This window comes from Passer domesticus, chromosome Z (assembly GCF_036417665.1).
Source record: "Passer domesticus isolate bPasDom1 chromosome Z, bPasDom1.hap1, whole genome shotgun sequence".
Lineage (NCBI taxonomy): Eukaryota > Metazoa > Chordata > Aves > Passeriformes > Passeridae > Passer > Passer domesticus.
In genome coordinates this window covers 5,717,618-5,736,809 of record NC_087512.1, presented here as the reverse complement: position 1 = coordinate 5,736,809, position 19,192 = coordinate 5,717,618, and the positions used below count along the sequence as shown (strand labels likewise).

Here is a 19,192-nt window from a genome sequence, read left to right as displayed (position 1 = left end):
CGCAATCAGATAGATAAACTTAATTTACTGCCTTTTCTAAAAGCAAATTGAAGGTCCTCTGACTTTTTTCTCTGTTTTTCTCCATAGTCTTTATCCTACCAGGGGAGAGGTACAGGAATTGACATATTTCTATGCTTTATGTATAGACTGTGAGGATGTACTTTCTTTGCTCAGATGTAAATGCCTACTATGCAGATATCTTCATCAAATCTCATCATTCTAATAATCCCTTGTAATCCTTGGAGGAAAATAGTCAATTTTAAGGGTTATACTGCTCATCATAATGCAGTCATTAAAAATATATGAGTGTTCATATACGAGGTCCTTTTCTTTCACTTTTTTTTTCTTTTAAAATAAAGAAACTTCAGATATAAATGTATAGAATCTTTAGCTAAATACAAGTGAGATAAATCTTGACCTGATCAACCTACACAAAAAATTATGAGTTACCATAAAGACAGCTAAAAGTTATGCATTTTGACTCACTCCTGCCAAATCAAAGCCTCTTTTTTTTTTTAGGTATTGGCCTTGACAAGACAGTATTCTAAACCAAAATGCTCCTCATATTCTTGAAGAAACACAGGAAGGGTAGGAAGGGTCCATCTGTAACAAACTAATGTAAATTAGACAGCATAACATTTAATCTTATATCCAAAAATTCACTTTGCCAGTATTCTATTGATTCAAGCATGAGACATATATATTCTGTTTTCAAAAAGACTCAGGATGAGGGTTGTCAGACCCCAAGTATATGAAATTTTCTATCAAATTTTGGCCATGAATATTTTTTAACCAGCAATTTGGATCTTTGATACATTTGAGATCAGGTACTAAGCTTTTCTGGCAATGCCTGGAGTAAACTCTTACTATAGTCTTTTATACTGAAAAAATTTAAATATGTGAATGTATTATCGTAACACCAATGGAAATAACAAACAAAACAATTCATTGTTTTCTGTACAAATTAAGGTCTTTGCTAATTTACACAGACACAATTGAAACAATAAACTTAATGAGAACAAAAAACTGGATAATTATCTCAATGATCATTTGATTTTACTTTTGGTAAGAGATACCTTTTTTGTTATACTAATGAGATGTAAATTATAATCAACTGTTTTTAAATCTTAAAAATATAATTTTGTGCATTTTAACTTACATGGAAACCATGTGATGGGAAGTGCATCTCATACTATGCTTGATTGAAACATGGCAGTGATATACTCCTTCATATGTGTGATTGTGTGTGGTAGATGACAAGACTAAATCAGACAAAAACCTGCAAATACAGCTTAAAAAGGTTGTTCCCTAATCTCTAATTTTAGCTTTCCAAGAGGGTAATAGTGATTGTATTATAGCTCTGTTTGGGCTGAGATATATCACCTACAAAAACCAGAGTGATCTTAGGGTTGCTCTAACCAGAGTTACAGAGGTATGGTCCTCAAGAGGAGGAGAATGACTGGTACAAGGAAACCAGCACACCCAAAAAATCTGCTACCTTTACCAGCTTGATGCTAAAAAAGACTAAGGCTAAGTGTCCAAACTGTAGTTTACATTTTCTCAAAATCTAAAAACGTGCATTTTTTAACAAACATTTTGAAATGGACAGATTTTTTAAAAAATATTTAAACACAAACATCTTGCCTTCCTTATTTTCCCCTGTTGATAGTTTTTGTATATTTTTCTTTCTCTGGGTTCTCCTACAGAAAAAAATCCCACAATTGCTAAAATTCTTACTGGTTGCAAGTTCAATTAAAGTTAAAGTACAGATACATTTGAAGATTGAAATAGACAGGAGAGCTATTTTGTCTTGTGGCTAGATCTGAAAATGCCAAAGCAATGAGAAACAGAATTACCTTTCTAGTGATGTTGCATAAGAATCTAGCCTCCACCATTCCAAATTTTTTAGGAAACATTATCTTCCTAGGTGTTCCTCCAACTTAATTTAATCTAAACTTAACATGTCTTACCTCACATTGAATTTCCTTGCTAAATTTTTCTGGTGTATTCCATCAATTAATTTCACTTCTAAAGCTGCAGAAGTAACAGACTTGGTTTAAAATCCAAAATTTTCTATTTTGAAATAGAAACACAGACACACACACAAATTCTAATCTTTGGGCAACTTTGGAAAATTTTCCTTTACAGACAATCAAAAAGAATAAACATGGTGCAGATCTCATTAGATCTCTCTAATGTGTGAGATCTGACCAAATTCACTGAAAGTCAGCTTGAGGTCATGGTAAGTTTTGTTGATTAAGAAGATGAAATACTCCAGACTTAGAAGAATCTGAATATTATTAGTGAGATTAACTTTCCAGTTACCAGCATGCCTATTTAATAGCCCAAAAGACGTAGTAGCCATCCCCATGTTTCATGAGCCTTTACAGGTAAATTCACATCTGAACCATGCTGTCTGAGATTACTTCATAAAGAAATTAAATAGGATAAAATCCAGTTTTACCACTGAATTTTTTTCCTGACTAATGGAATTGTGCAAATGTATTGCTATCAGGACAAAAGCTATGTGGCCACCTACAGCTTTCTGTCAAGACTTTAAAAAGAAATACCAACTGTGCTATAATAAGAAATCAGCTTGCCAAAATATTCCAAAAGCAAGAACTTCCAACTCACTGAAAGTCTACTTAAGTTATTATATGCTTGAATGGCCCCTGGAACAACAGATAGCTGTGCAATTAATGCAAACCTTGTCATCCTTCTCCACCTCGCTTGTCTCTGCACAGACCAGTAATGAGGCTCCTTTAGACACAGAATGTGCGCAAAGCTCTGACAAACCACCTCAGTATGCAAAAAAAGCTGAGGAGAACCGCAGGAAACATGACCGCAGTAGCAAAAAATGTCAGTCCTTTCTGTATGCATAACTCTGTCTCTTGGAGTCAGTTTGCACTGAGGTGGAAGGATGTATGCTTCACTGTTAAGTATTTGTCTTCAAGGGAAATATTTTCATTTTTGAGGAACAAACCAAGAAAATCAGAACAGGAAAGCCAGTTTTGTTTCATGGAATACAGCTATTTCGCTCTTAAGATCTATCGTATGTCAGGTGGAAAAGGTTTTGTGTTCAGATGAGAAAACATTAGCCAGTAAACCATTTCTTAGTAAATTCTAAAAAAAACCAAACCAAAACCAAAACAAAAACAACAACAAAAAAAAAGGGCGAGCGAGTAAGTGCACCTCTTTTCTAAAATCATTAAATAAAACAGTGACGGGATTTCTGACCAACTTAGTTTTGAATTATCTGTCTTTAAAACAAACTTGTTTCATACACTAATCACATGCTTTATTCACTCTCTTCTTGCACATCTCTTTTTATAGAACTCAATTTTGTAAATTACTCCACTGTGCAATTGACCTCACTTCTAGAAAATACTGTCTTTCTTAAATATGCTACCTTGGTCTTTTCAGTTTGAAGACATTATTCCCTATAATACCATCATTAACCACCTTAAATAGTTCCTCCAGCAATTTCATGTTATCAAGTATTTATAGACAGTTACCATCATCTTTATTTCTTGAAAGAGGTTCATATAGCTTCATGGCTTCATAGATTATGAAGCCAGAAGGGACCATTGTGAACATCTTATCTGACCTCCCTCTTAACGGAAGTCACAGAACTTCCCTGAATTCATTCTCTTTGAATATCTCTTAGAAAATTTTGATTTAAACATTTCTAGCATTAACAAATCTATAAAAATACTAAGTAAGTTGCTCCACTGGCTAGTCACTCTTCCTGTGGAAATTATTGCTTCTTTCTGACTTCTCCAGCACTGGATCTAAGTAGGCACAATGTGTTTGCATTACACAGATAAGCAAACAGTTGATAACACAAACGAGTGGGGAAATTTTCCAAGTTTTGACTTGTGGCTGCTTTGAAATCCAGCTTGGCAAGACAGTGTTGCCTTTATGCAAAAGAAAAAGGGTATTCAGAGGGGCTAGGCCCATTCTAAGTCATAGAATCATCAAAGAACACTTTGGGTTGGAGGGGACTTTAAAGATAGTCTAGTTCTGAGCCCCCTGCCGTGTCAGGGACACCTTCCACTACGTCTGCATGTTACTGATCCTGTGCCTTAACTCACCTCATTGGTATTGTTGTGTCAAAAAAAAAAAACCTTATTGATTTTGGGATTCTTCTCTCAATGGAGAAAGAGGCAGAAGTATACAAGAATAAGTCATGAAAAGCAATGCATGTCACCAGCCTAAGTAAGGCATTAGAGATTTACATTTTGGCCTTCTCAGCACTCCCATACTCTCCCTTCCAGCCAGTCGCCCAACCTCCTCTGCATCAGCTCACTTGCCTTCTGCCAAACTCACTAACCAGACAGACGTGACTCAAAGACATTGTAATTCATACCTGTGAAGTATTTAGTGAACTTTTAGGAAGAGATGTAATGCAGTGCTATCATTGCAGAGAGAGAGTTTTCCTCTCCAGTTTCTCACGTTTGTAGAGACAATTTTCAACTGACGTTTCTTGATTTCCTGTGTGTGAAAAGATCATAAAGCATCAAGAGTATTTTCTATTTTTGTTCTTATTTGCAGCCCTTACCACTCCTCCTAGAATTGGAGTACCTGCCTGCAATCATGTAGTATTACCTATTAAGAGGCATCTGAGTGCTGCAAGAATGGACTGAAAATGAAGATGAGACTTCAGCTGTCACACACAATGGAACATATTGAAGCTGTTTGTGCTTGTTTAGTGCAAGGTGAGATCAGGAATTTCACCCACTACAGAACATCAACCTGCTAAACACAAACCCTTCATAGCCAGAAAAGTCACTATCTATGTGAAACTGGCTGTAAGCAAGCTGATATAAGTAGAATGGAAGTGAGCCTAATGAAGACACTGGTTCTCACGGAGATGTAGCTGTATAACAAATGAGGGCTGTTAGGAAGGGCATACTCAGCTGTGGAGCCAAATTCAACATTTCATTCTGTGTAGGATTATGAGATAAGAAAGAATTTTGGGTGTTAAATGGAACATTTTGGAAATAAACAAACTCATTTCTCCTATTTGACAACTTTAGATCCATTGCCTAAGAAGGCTGAATGCTGGGGGAAAAATAATACAAGATTCTAGATGAATGTGGATTAAAATGATCTGGTTAAATATTTTCCAAAAAAACACACATTTAGAATTAAAAGTTCTCTGTTCCTTTCAAAGATAACTAAGGACGTGATTCATCTGCCTCAATCTAATCTGAGTCTGGATCTGAGATGGTCATCATCAGTTTCTTGAGATTAATATAGGAAAATGGGTGACATCTGGATACCATTTATTCCATTGTAAGGGAGAGACAATAGATGTTCTGCTACTAGTCATGCCTCTTTCTCTTGTCTGACTATAGACAGAGTTTCAAACAACTGGCTCAGATATAGATGTTAAATTATAACATATCTAGGGTTAGAAGAGATGAAACCTAGAATTAAACCTAGCAATTTTTAATAGTCTTTGTGCAGAAATGAACTAAGAGCTCCTCAAATTAGAGAAAATTAAAGACAAAATCTGATCTGTTCTATTTAGTCTCTTCATACTACTAGTCTCTGGGGACGGAAGGAAAAATAAAAAAATAAAGAGGATTAAAAAAGGACCTTCCGATTTTTCAGTTATATTGTATGGATTGCATATAAAAAGACTGCAGGAAATAGACATTTCTAAATTCTACCATATAATTGAGACATCCTTTATTTTTCTTGTTGTGATAAATCAGTGCACATCACAAGATGTTTGCAGTAAAAAAAGAAGAATCATATGAACAAATCATCCAGCTATCAGTTCCTAGCCATATATTAGCAATTAAAAGATAAGGTTATTATCTTAGGGAGAAATTCAGGCCATTTTCCTTATAAATCAGCATTGTCTAGCATATTGCTTACACAAAACCCGTGACTGGTAATTTTGTCCCAGGTTACATTTCATGATCTTCCTAGAGATTCAGATTACAACTTCTTCACCTTTAATACTTGTAATAGAGTCTTGTGGAAGATACTTCACAGGAGGAATCTGGAAATGAAATGCCAGAGCCACAGAGATTTACTTTTGATTGTATGGACCTGTTGAGCTGTAGTGAAAACCCAATGCTTTTGTGAAGAACCCTGAGTTTCAAAGACTGTTGACTTATTTCTGGATGAGGAGCAGTAAAAGATTACTTTTGTTTATATCCTCAAACACTGTCTTCAAACAGAAGTTACTGATTTTGCAGATGAACATTACAAGGTAAAAGTTTCTGTATTGGGGGGAAAAAAATAAATTAAAAGAAAATTATATATATATATATATATATATATATATATATATATATATATATATATATAATCTTTCCAGACAGATACTGGGCATCTTGGTTGCTATGAATACTAGTCTAACTGCAGACAAATTTTCAGTTCCCTCTACAAAGCAACAAAACCAAGCTCAAGACCATAAATGACATTTTTGATGTCAAGTGAACTTTATCAAGCTCCTTTGAAAGACATAACCTTACTCTTTCTTACTCTTTCTTGTTCTCTGTTTTTTGGGGGGTTTTTTTTGTTTTTTTGGGGGGTTTTTTTGTTTGTTTTTTTTTGTTTTTTTTTGTTTTTTTGTTTTTTTTTCGTTTGTTTGTTTTGTTTCTGTTTTGTTTTTAGGGGTTTTTTTTTGGGGGGGTTGGGTTGTTTTTTTTTTTGTTTGTTTGGTTTTTTGTTTTTTTTTTTTTCCCCTGTGGAATAGAAACAATCAAATTTACCTACTTCAAGCTATCTTGACAGGTGGTGAGGGAGATAGATATTGCACTCTCTCACAATTAAGAAAACATTTATTTATTTTATTTAATGATTTTATATAGAGTGTTCCTTTTTTTTCCTTTTTTTTTTTTTTATCTCATGCATTGTCTGGTACTGTCCCAAGTGCAAATAATATTTTTATATGTTTTTCTTCCCAGCCAAGTGGATTTTGCCAGGACCTCAGGGGCAGGAAATTCCAGATAATATTTGCAGCAAAGAACACGTATAAGAAGGAAGGCATGACAAGGGATAGAATATATTTATTCAACTCTAGCCCATTTTAATTTCCAGGATTTTGTCTACATGCTTTACTGATCCTGTGCTCAAAAATTAGACTTCTGTCTTTAAGTCTTATACTCCTGCTTTGGCTTTGAAGCTGTTACAAAGCTGGCAGCTTGAACGGGGCACAGCCATACGGGCATATTTTAAAGTGTCAGAACTAATACTAAGCCTTTCACAGTTGCAAAAGAAATGTAATTTGCTTTGAGGAGTGGACTTATTATTGAGAAACATTGTTATAATCCAAATTTTTCATTAAATGTCTCTCACTCCTCTTTCCTTCTTTTGCTCTCTCTCTTTCCCTCAGACTTCAACATACATGAGGTCATAGATGCTCATACTCACAGGCACAATTGTATCTTGTTCTTTTTCTCTTGCAGTCCCTCTTATACCAAAAAGAATTGAGCCTTCTGATACCGTATGGAACTAACAACGTGATTTAAAATGACATTATAACACTAAAAAGAAGAACATAGAAATTCTGAAATCTTCTGGATAATGATTTTTGCCAGGTTTCCAAAAAAAATCGGCCCATTTAATGCTTAAGCATAAGCCAGGTTGTGCTGAAACACAAAAATCTGATTTATTGGACTGTGTTGTCCTGATCCAATGAATTTAATACATGAAGCTTTGAATTTTGCAGGAAGCAAAATATTCATTAAACATCTTTATAGGGTCAAAAAATAAGACAAAATACCATTAGTTTTCAATGCTCATTGACAATGAAGGATGAGAGAGGGACAAAAAGATAAAGAAAAATTTTCCTGTAATCAAAATAATGTGTTTTTTCAGAACTCTGTATCTGTAATGTGTCCTTTCACTTCGGTGTCTTAGGATCTTAAGCAGGATCCAAAGCAGGATCCTAACTTGAGTTAAAAGAAATGTGCCAAATTTCTACCTCTAGTCTTACAGAACACAAAGTTCAGCATTGCCCCAACACAGTTATTGTATAACATGGAATCATAGAATCATAGAATAATTTGGAAGGGACTTTTGAAAATCATTTAGTTCAATTCACCTGGAGTGAACATATATACAACACACACATATATAAACATATTTCCTCATTGTCCCGCTGTTTGTTGATACTAAACTACATACTCTTTTTGAAAATGACTTTGGGACCGAAGTTGGACTTTTGCCCATTATCATGGAGAAGGGACACAGAAGTATTCTTTGATCTAACATATTTTTGACTGCCAAGATAAGAAGTTTGCTTTTCCACTGATTTGTGAAATAACCCATTGACTACTGAATCTCTAAGAAGACAAAGTGAAGCATTAGCCCTGAGCACATTACTACTTTATCAGCATTGTTCTTGCTTTAATTTCAGAAAAAGATTGTTCAAGTCTAAGAGTAAGGCTAGACATCACTGTTGTTTAAAGTAATCACTCATACAAATAAATATGTGAGCAATTTTCCAAAGTGAAAGAGTAGGGTAAATGTCTTGAAGCTTTCTTTTCTCTAAAAGTTATATTAATTCTTCTTAGTATGATTATATTGTATTAACCAGACTGAGCTCCTGCTCCTTTGTTTTAATATCTAGTCTTTGTTATTAATAAAAAAGAAAAGTAAAAAAAAAAAAGCTAGGTGTTTTAATGCTGTCTCAAGTCTTCAAAATTGTAATACTAGTTTTATAAATTACAGATTTGTATTAATCATAAAGTTACCACTCATTAATCAAATTCATATTTTAAAGCCATGGAAATACGTTTTTTTTTTCAAGTGTAAATTCAATTCTTAGAGAAAAGCAGAAGCACTGAAAAGAAAACCCTAAATCAGTTTGTCTGTAGATAATAGCAGTAAGAAAAACATCTTCTTATTAGCAGCATCTATCTTGGCAAAGTTTAATAACAAATTTAGTGTCCATAGATGCTGACAGTTTATAGTTTGCTAATGAGAGAAGAAATTATAATTTATCTGTATTTCAAGTTGTCATCAGGTATCTTCTTGAACGATCAATGCATTTTAATATTCGTTCACAGAGAGAAATACATTTGTCTTCCAAGGATATGAAAATTAGCTAAGAAATCTGTGAGATAAGGTTTTTCTGTGGTCTCTATATCTTTTGCTATTACTTTCCCTCCTTATGTATACAAGTATATACATGTATGTGTATAAGTATATACATATATGTATATCTATATAAGTATATGCATATATATAGCCTTATGTATATAAGTATATATAGATATATAAGTAAACATTCTTTCTGTATATTCATACATACCTATATATATATACTTATATATAAGTACTTTACTTATATATATATAAGTAAAAATTCTTTCTGTATATTCATGCATACATATATATGTATGTATGAATATACAGAAATATTTATGTAAGAAATATTTAGTTACATATATATGTATTTGGATACAGATGGATGGAGCAGATCTGGGTCAACAACAAGTAGTACAGTTTCAGTATTGCTCAGAAAGAATCACCCATCATAAATGTAATAAACTTAATAATAATTTTATTTTTTCTAACTCCATGTGAGTATCCATGCACAATGGCATATGCACATGTGTGTATAAAAAAGAATTTGTTTACAGCTTTCTGTTCAAGCTTGCTTACAGTTGAATTGGATGGGTCCCAGAGTATAATGAGCAGTAACTAATCCAAGAACCACCCATGGCCCCTGAAGTTGTTAAACATCAATAAGATTATTTTGAGAAACCTAAAGAGGAAAAATAGTATTTGATTTGCATGCAGACAAAAGCTTGGGGTTTTGTGGTTGTTTTTTTTTTGGGGGTTTTTTTTTGTTTTGTTTTGTTTTTGTTTTTTCTTTTTTGTTTGTTTGGTTGGTTGGTTGGTTTTGGTGGTTTTTTGTTGTTTTTTAGGGGGTTTTTTTCTTTGTTTTGTTGGGGTTTTTTGTGGTGGTTTTTTTTTTTGGTTGGTTTTTTTGGGTTTTTTTTTGTTATAATATACTCCCATTTTTTCATTGGTTTTGAAGTTGCCCTTCCTGTTCTGCCTATACTGACTGCATTTTGCTTAGGCTTTCATAGGCAAATTTTAGCCAATGCTGTGACAAAACATACCACAATAATCGTGTCCTGTTTATCCAAAGGCAAAGGCACCACATTTCTCATGTGATACACTGAGGATACTTTCCTCTTTTATCCATTCCTCTGGACCCTAGCCATTTATCTGTTTCTTGTATTGAGGTTACAATATTATGATTTTAATGTGCATGCAACACTGCATAGAGGTTGTTCTTTAAAAAATGGAAAAAACAAAAACAATCCAAATCCCCAAACTCAGTTGGAGATTTATATCTGAAAGCAATCTGTAAAATTTAAATTATGTAGTAGCAGTAATAATTATTATTCCAAATTGCACCATTTTGCTTGTGGAATATTTGGGTTTGCCACTCACTCTTTTTAGCAAAGTGTGTTCTGACCTTGACTTTCAAACTACTGTTAAGCAATTCTTTCTAAGCTTTTGCAAAGATCTCTCCTTTAGAAGGTCTAACAGAAATATTTAGAGTGTTTTGAGGGCTGAAAATATAAACAAGGGCATTTTCACATTTTAAAAGATAAGCAAGGCTTGGAAATTGCTTTTGCACAAATATAAGTGTTTCGCCTCTTCCCATCCCTGTCCCATTTGAGAATAAGTAGCAACAAAAAATGTTTCTTAACACCCAATGGTGTACTTAGTGCTGGCAGAAGTATGCGTCTTCTATGGATTTATGGTGAGAAATGTCAATATCAACGTGTTTGTGACAGCTCTTATCTCTGCTCTGTTGGGCTTCACGTGTATTAAAGCTGAAAGCCAACTTGCTTTTTGTTATTTTATGTTTGTTTTTTTGCAGCTCAGACTATTCAACCATCACAACAAGGTCGCAAGAACACTTGGTGGATGTTACAAGTGGAATCATAAGAGTTTGGCCATTTACCTGAAATGAACCACACATGGGTGTTGACTATTTAAATATTCATATCAAGAATACAAAACATGAAAGTTGCAGAACTGGTTCAGATGGAGGATTCACCTTGCCTCTATTGTCTCTCTTAATTGTGACCATGAAAGATGCCTAGTAAGGTGCAAAAGAAGTACAAGCAATAAGGTATTTTTAAATTTAACTGTATGGAAGTTGCCACTACCCTGAGAAATATTTGTGCATGTGGTTCATAATTTATAAAGGTTATACTCAGCCTGCATACTAGGTTGTCATTCACTGCCTTATCATTGACTGCTTCAGTGGCAACATTTTATTAAAAATGAAATCAATTAATCAAAATTGAAATGTCTTCAAAAACATTATTGGACAATGCCACCAATAGATCAGATATTTTGCAGACCCTTAGAAATAAATAAGATTCTTATCATGTAACTTCAGGAATGCAAAGTCAAAACCTGCCATCCAGCACCAGCGCTGGATATGTCTGACTGCTTCTCTATGCACACACAGAAGTCATAAGTGCCAGAAGCAGCAACCTTGGGTGAATGTGAACTTGGAAGGGATGGCATCTATGTTGTCCTGTGTTGTCACCATGCACTGATTACAGCAATAACAGTAATGTCCACCTCTACAGCCTTTCTGTTCAAGGGCTTTAATTTGCTAACCTGTACAACAGCTCTGTGAGGATGGCTAGGTAATAACAAGTCTGGATCAAGCCTTGTCACCTTTATTGTTCTGGCTCTTCCTCTGTCTCTATCTCTTGTGCTTAGTTCAAAGCATGGTTCTCTACCACTTATTCTGACTAAGCAGTATTTTGTGATACAGTTATTAATTTTAGGGGAACATCAATAATATCTGTGCAGGGCAGCCATTGAACTTCTATTTTGAAGGGCTAAACTGGATTCCCTAACAGAAAAACTTCACTGTCACACAGTCTCTGTGCTCCTGAGCCCAAACAGCCATTCACAGCTACAACATCTCCCTTCTAATGCTGTGTTACTTAGGCTGAGGCCTTGTTTACTTTCCCACTGTTTCTAGGTCTACCTAGGAATAGTGTTTAAATATAGAACACACATAGAAATGTGGGAACACTGGCCAAAATATGCAAAATTAAAATAATGCTGTGGAATTTATATCATTGTCAGTTCTTAAAAACACTTTTCAGTGCAATCCACAGTAAACTATTAAGCAAAACAACAGAACCGTTTCTATAAGATGAGTGTGATATTTCCAAACCTACTCTGTTGTTATGCAACAAATAAAGTAGGGACTGATTTATTGCAGTGCAGTTACTGGGGCTTGTATCCCACTCATTAGCACAAGATTGTCCCCCACAGCACATTACATGCACTGACTTCCTAGCTCCCTCCTCTCCATCTTCCCTAATTCAGGACAAGGATGCACTCATAGCAGCCCAGTTTTATAGATTTTTAAGTCTGAAAAAGATCATTCTATTATTTATTATTGTACAATTGGTGTGTCATTTAGGTTACATTCTAGGCTAGTACTTGCTGGAGAGTCTCACTCAGAAAACATGTAAGAAAATGAAAAGACAAAGTAAGATTCTGCAAAATCCCATTTGTAATCTGTACTGCTAAAATAAAATTCCATTCAATTACTTATAAAGAGAACTTACTTATGGAGAACGGATTGAGAGCAGCCCTGCCCAGAAGGGCTTGGGAGTGCTGTGGCTGAGAGGCTGCACATGCCCCAGCCATGGCACTGCCAGCCCAGAGAGCCAAACGTGTCCTGGGCTGCATCCAGAGCCCCGTGGGCAGCAGGGCAGGGAGGGGATTCTGCCCCTCTGCTCTCCTCTGCTGAGACTGTAATGGGTCTAGTGCTGGTCAAATGCCAGTGCCCCCACTAGAATTATTTATTCATTTATTCATGTGAGATCAGGATTAGGAGAAAGGTAAAAATAGGCTCAAAACTTTAAAGGGTATAAAGAAAGCTTTATTAACAGAACTAAAAGAAAAAATAATAAGAAATAAAAATAAACCTTCAGAACACTCATCTTCCCGACAACTTTCTTTTTTTCCCCACTAACAATGTAAAGAGACAAAATTTGGTATTTTCTGTTAGTTTTCCACCCCTAAAATAATTTTCTTTCAGATCACTTAGGGAGGGGAGTCTCTCTTTCCATGCCATGGAGACTTTTTCACAGCAAACAGTTCTCTCATGGCTTTAATTTTCATTAATAGCCGCAGCCCTGAAATCTGCAGTCATGAAGTGCCTCCCATGGTTTGGTAGTCTTCCCACAACTACCAAACATGGGTCATCTCAGCTTATTGGGATGCAATTTTAAGGATAAGCTGTTTAAGCGTAAAAACAAAAATTTTCTTCATCCATTTATAGGAACAGAGGTTTTGTTTTTCTTCTTTGGGGACAAAGGGTCTTCATCACTCTTATCTGCCTCTGTTCAAGCTTCTCATTGGATCACAACTATTTCAACATCTGTTTGTTTCAGCATATTGCTTTTGCTCATGTGTACAGTTTGAATGCTCCATTTCCCCATGCTTTCATGAATTACAGGAATATTTTAGTGCATCATAGTCTATCACCATGGTCTTACAAAAGAATTTCAGTTCAAAACTGAAACTGCATCTCTTCATTTTCTTTCCATCTGGGATTTTTCTTTTTCTTCACTTACCGCAATGACTCTATGTTATCTTCTCTACATGCCTTCACCCTTTTCTCTTACCTGAGAGAAGATTGATGTCAGTAAGTGTCATCCATGCACTGAAAAAGTTAATTTCTCTCCTGGACCTGCAGATGGTCATGTGATGTCTGCTGGGCCCAGCCTAACTTCCTGTCAGTAGGACTGAGGGACTCTCTCATTGCAAAAACGGGAAATAAAAAGAGAACTTTTCCCAGTTTTCTCTTCTCTTAAATATGGTTTATAGAGGTGAGTCCAGCTTCTCTAATCAGTTCTGTCAAGCACGAAGGAAGTTGTAATATTTCTACAGAGATGGTAATTTCCGTAGTTGACCTTTTTTCCTTACCAAAAATTCAATTATGGCAAATTCAGGAGAGAGGCCCATCAGAAGCTCTGCATCTAGCTCTAGAGCCAACCAACATATGAACATGGACCTGCTCGTGCAACAAATCCAACAACTGAATCATGGACCTGAACATGTAGCAAATCCAGAGGAGGCCATAAAAAGGTTGAGAATTGGAGCTCCTCTTCTGTGGAGACAGGCTGTGACAGCTGGGATTGTTCAGCCTGGAGAAGACCCTGGGAAAACCTTCTAGTACCTAAAGAGAACTTTCAAGGGAGCTGGTGAGAGACTTCGGACAAGAGCATAGAGTGATAGGTCAAGGGGTAATGGCTTCAAACTGAATTCAGACGGCTTCAAAGAGGAAAGGTTTTCATTAGATATTAAGCAGAAATGCTTTACCATGAGGGTGGTGAAATTCTAGAACAGTTTGGCCAGATAAGTTGTGGATGCCCCATTAGAACAGTCTTTTAAGTAGATGTGGCAACAGAAAGGAATTCCAATTTCAAAGGACCTTGTTTTGTTGCAGTTTTGTACATTATGCACAATGCAAATAGGTAGCATGAGCTACCTATTTACATTGTGCATAATTCTGATGGTTCTGGAGATTGAGCAGGCAAAGTTGTGTCTTATGTTCATGTAAGGTAGCTCTCTCTTAGTAAATTACATTAAGTGAAATTCTGCAACAACAGAAATAAATGAAAAAAGAAAAACCCAAAAGCCTTAATTTACAGTTTTCCCACAAAACACCATCCCTTGAAATACTTCTTTCTCTCTCTCAAAAATAAGGGAAATAAAGTTAGGTCAGATCCTCTTGCACAGTTATTTGTAGCAAGTGGTAGTTTCTTCTGAGTGACTATTCTGTGTTAATTTAACAATACATTTATTCTTTGAGCACAGATGGCATTAGTACACCTAACAAAGAAAATGTAAAGGAAAAGTGTATTTGTAAATTGTTATGATATGGAGATTAAAAGCTAAGAAATAAATAGCAGATTATTATTATGACTCATGGTATTCCTCACAACATTGAGTCATACTCTCTTTCCTGTACAAATAAATGACAAAATGATGCAGATGATGAAGTGCTAAAAGGAAATATAAAAACCAACCAAACAAACAAAAACCAAAAGACAGAAACAGAAAAACAATTCAACAAATTTAAAAAAATGGAAAACAAATTAAAAACCAAAACATTATTGCCAAACAAACATAATCATGGATCTTGCAATATTTTCTGTTTTGGTGGACAATTACAAAGTTACAGCAGTTATAATAAATTAGATTGGTTAGAACATCTATATACCTACAGAATCTAGACGGTTCACCTTCCTTTTAATTTCCGTTTCCCTTCCCTTTTGTTTCCCTTCCATTTCCATTCTGCTTCCCTTCCCTTCCCTTCCTTTCCCTTCCCTTCCCTTCCCTTCCCTTCCCTTCCCTTCCCTTCCCTTCCCTTCCCTTCCCTTCCCTTCCCTTCCCTTCCCTTCCCTTCCCTTCCCTTCCCTTCCCTTCCCTTCCCTTCCCTTCCCTTCCCTTCCCTTCCCTTCCCTTCCCTTCCCTTCCCTTCCCTTCCCTTCCCTTCCCTTCCCTTCCCTTCCCTTCCCTTCCCTTCCCTTCCCTTCCCTTCCCTTCCCTTCCCTTCCCTTCCCTTCCCTTCCCTTCCCTTCCCTTCCCTTCCCTTCCCTTCCCTTCCCTTCCCTTCCCGCCCTTCCTTTCCCGGAACTTCCCTACTCTTCTTTTCTCTTCCCTTCTCTCCCTTTCTCTTTCCTTTATGTGTCTCAAAGAAAGTGTATCTCACATTTCTCACCCCCTGCATACACACATACACGCAACTTACACACACACATAAATAAATAGAATTGCTTATATAAAAAGTGTTCAAGGAAAAGGTTGTGCTTGCCTGAAGCAGAGGCCAGATGCTTTGACTTCCAGCTTTCTTCCATCAAAGCTGTGCAGTTTCGAAATTAAAATCTGCAGCAATAATGAAACATATTAAAATGCATGCAAAGTCTTGAGGGCTTATAATATGCTAAAAACTGGCAATGCATGTTTACATCCATATATCAACTTGGATGTGCTGAAAAGATTTAAAGTGTAAAATATGCAAATATGTGTCATATTGTCACACTTGGTCTCCCTAATGGAACTCCCTTTCATCTCAACTCTCCTTAATTTCATGAATATTGCATGCCCCTCACACCTTTTACTCCTGCTGTTGCTAGGCTGAGAAGATTATGAAAATATGTTAATAGTAACTTTCATCAAATAAAAGTTGCAATATTGAAAATAACAAAAAAGTATCCTAAAATACAAATGGTTGAGTTTTTAGCTAATTTTTCCCTACTGGAAGCTCAGATAACTACCAGCCAATTAAAAGGGAAATAGTGGGAAAATTATGAAAACCTGTGTATGCAAATTAATGAATCTGCAAATATTTGTGTGCATGTATGTGTGCATGTGCATGTAAACATGACAAACATCTTGAGAAGTCTTTCTAGTCAAAGAACCTCTGAAGGATTTTGGCATTGTGACACTTTTGTTAAAGCACCAGACTGTTTCCTTATTTTTTTGAATTTATTTACAAGGACTGCTAAGCAAGTTTAAGTAGTTTTACTTTTTCCCCTCACATTCATTACATAACATAACTTTTTTCAAGTTTTCAGAAACCAGCACTTCTTTAATAAACAGAGCTCTTTGGAGGTGTAGGGCCAAAAATCTTATCTATTTTTTTAAATTATAGATCACCTATATATTTTTAAATTCTATGGATCATGTCTGGTAAATTGTTAATTTCTAATTGTTTCTTGGCATGAGAGGAGAGGAGAGGAGAGGAGAGGAGAGGAGAGGAGAGGAGAGGAGAGGAGAGGAGAGGAGAGGAGAGGAGAGGAGAGGAGAGGAGAGGAGAGGAGAGGAGAGGAGAGGAGAGGAGAGGAGAGGAGAGGAGAGGAGAGGAGAGGAGAGGAGAGGAGAGGAGAGGAGAGGAGAGGAGAGGAGAGGAGAGGAGAGGAGAGGAGAGGAGAGGAGAGGAGAGGAGAGGAGAGGAGAGGAGAGGAGAGGAGAGGAGAGGAGAGGTCAAAAACCTCACAGCTGACATAGACGTGGTACAGGCAATGATTAAGCATCATTTTATAAAGTCACAGGCTTAAAAGATTATTGGCTTTCTGGGCTGCAAGTGAGCAATGTCAGTTCATGTCTTCATGTCAAGCTTCTTGTCAACCTCCAAGTCCCTTCTACTCAGAGGTGCTCTCAATACATTATTCAAAGAAGAAATTGCAGCTTCTCCTCAGTTCATGTATCAAGACATTAGGCTGGTGAGAATTTTGACAGAAAAACAGGTAGAAGTCGGATTGTTTCAAACACCTTTCAGAAACCTCTCTGCACTTCATCACCGCGCTACCATGGTTGCTGTCGACAGATGGCATGGTGAAACCTCTCTGTAATAATCATGTAACTTTCTAAAACTGTTCCTTTTATTATCTGTCCTAAGCTCATCTATTTTTAACTACTGAGATTTATTATAAATGGAATAGCACAGCTTATAAGGTCGGGTAACCCTTGATTACAGCTACTGTAAATCAACCTAGATTCATTTTAATGAGACAGTTTTTTTTTTTTTAATTTTTATTTTAAAGAGTTTTCAAGGAACAAACTTTTCATTGATTGTGCATGATCATTTTTCAGGCTTTTCCCCACAAATTCCATCCATGAACTTTCACATCACATTTCCAGAAACTTTGAAAGTTTTCATTTTCCTTTTTTTTTTTTTTTTGGCTCAACTATTGGAAATCTAAATAGACAGGTTGGTGTTAAAATGGAAATATGTTTGAAACCATATACTTGAGTTCTGTAAATCTCCTAAAATTTTGGGAAACACACGTTGAGTTACACACATAAAGCCATATGGATTAGGCAATGAAAACATTGTAAGCGCTTCTGCTTCAATTTAAGGGTGTTTACTCTGCATTGATAAATAACAATCCTATGGCTTGGGCACCTCAAACTAGTTGAACTGAAAGCTCTCATACCACAGGTTCCCAGAGAAGGTATTAACCAGGCACTCAACCTATAACTCACTCTGGGGCTCTGACAACAGATCAGAGGTTCAGACTGACACTATGTCTGCTCTTAAATTCCCTGGAAAAGTCTATCACTTATTTTTCAGCAGGGATCTGGTTGAAACAATGACTTGTGAAGTGTTAAAACTAGACACACACTTAGCACCAGGCATTCCCAGTCAGAGTTTTAATTAGTTATCAGTTGGACTAGGTTTGCTTGCTCAAGCTGTCTTTAGTCCTGTGCATGATACAGTTTTGGTTAAAAACAAGACTGTGCCAGCTGAAGCCATGACGAGCAGCCTTTCTCTTCTTTACTGATGTACCATTTTAATTCCATTCTTTTGAGTTCGTATTGCTGGATTGAATCTCCCTGGGTTGCTGCAGCCCATTTCTGATATTCTAGTTGAATGAAAACTACTGGCAGAGTGAGGAAAAAGTGCTTGTCTTTCTCCCCATTAATGCTGTCTTCTGTTTATCTGTATGCAGAAAACTCGACATTTGAAAATATGTGTGATTAGATGGTATGCCTTTAAGAGACTTTATTTCTTAGCAAGGCTTCTGAAGAGTCTATTTCTTTTAATTTTTCATAAAGTGTAGCTTATGAAAAATTTAAATGAAATCATTTAGTAGTGATTGCTCCATAAACACAACATGAACTCCTTTAAAATTCCAATTATATAGGAGCTCACCTTTTTAAGTGGTTTTGAATGAAAATAGCAAAGTGCAACTACACTCCTTTCAGATGGATGGGGTGTAAAACTAAGGGCTTGACAAATTTCAACCATTAGGAATCTGTGGTTTCCCCCACACACCTCATGCAAATACAGCATGTATAGCCAGATGATCTGGCTAAATTCCAAATGGAATAATTACATTCTATCTACTTAAAATGCTCCCATCACATTCACTTGCAGGCAACATTCTTCTTCCTTTCCTCCCCTCTGATGATGACATGTTCCACCATGGAGTTAATCACATTTTGTTGGTTGTTAAAATAAGAATAGCCCTGCATTTACACACTTACAGGAGACAATAGGAGAGAAGCTGACAACTTCACAGACAGCTGACAGCTATTAAGTTATGGCATCATGGTCAGTGTGAGATGTACATAGAGAGAAAAGCAAGATGCTTCCACCCTGAGTCAATAAAGTTCTGTTAATTTACACCCTTTGGAAGATTAA

The 19,192-nt window shown here is 36.0% G+C and overlaps 1 long non-coding RNA gene across 2 annotated transcripts in view; it reads left to right on the top strand.

Moving 5' to 3' along the window:
- The window catches only part of LOC135291011 (uncharacterized), a 28,629-nt gene extending 17,142 nt beyond the window's left edge, over nucleotides 1–11,487 (top strand). The window contains exons 3-4 of one of the 2 annotated variants that reach the window (XR_010353879.1): nucleotides 4,555–4,718; nucleotides 10,871–11,487. This is a non-coding gene — a long non-coding RNA (uncharacterized LOC135291011). Of the gene's footprint in view, nucleotides 1–4,554; nucleotides 4,719–6,929; nucleotides 8,457–10,870 lie in introns of those variants that run through there. The other variant, XR_010353880.1, reaches the window with a different exon arrangement.
- The last annotated feature ends 7,705 nt before the right edge of the window (nucleotides 11,488–19,192 follow it).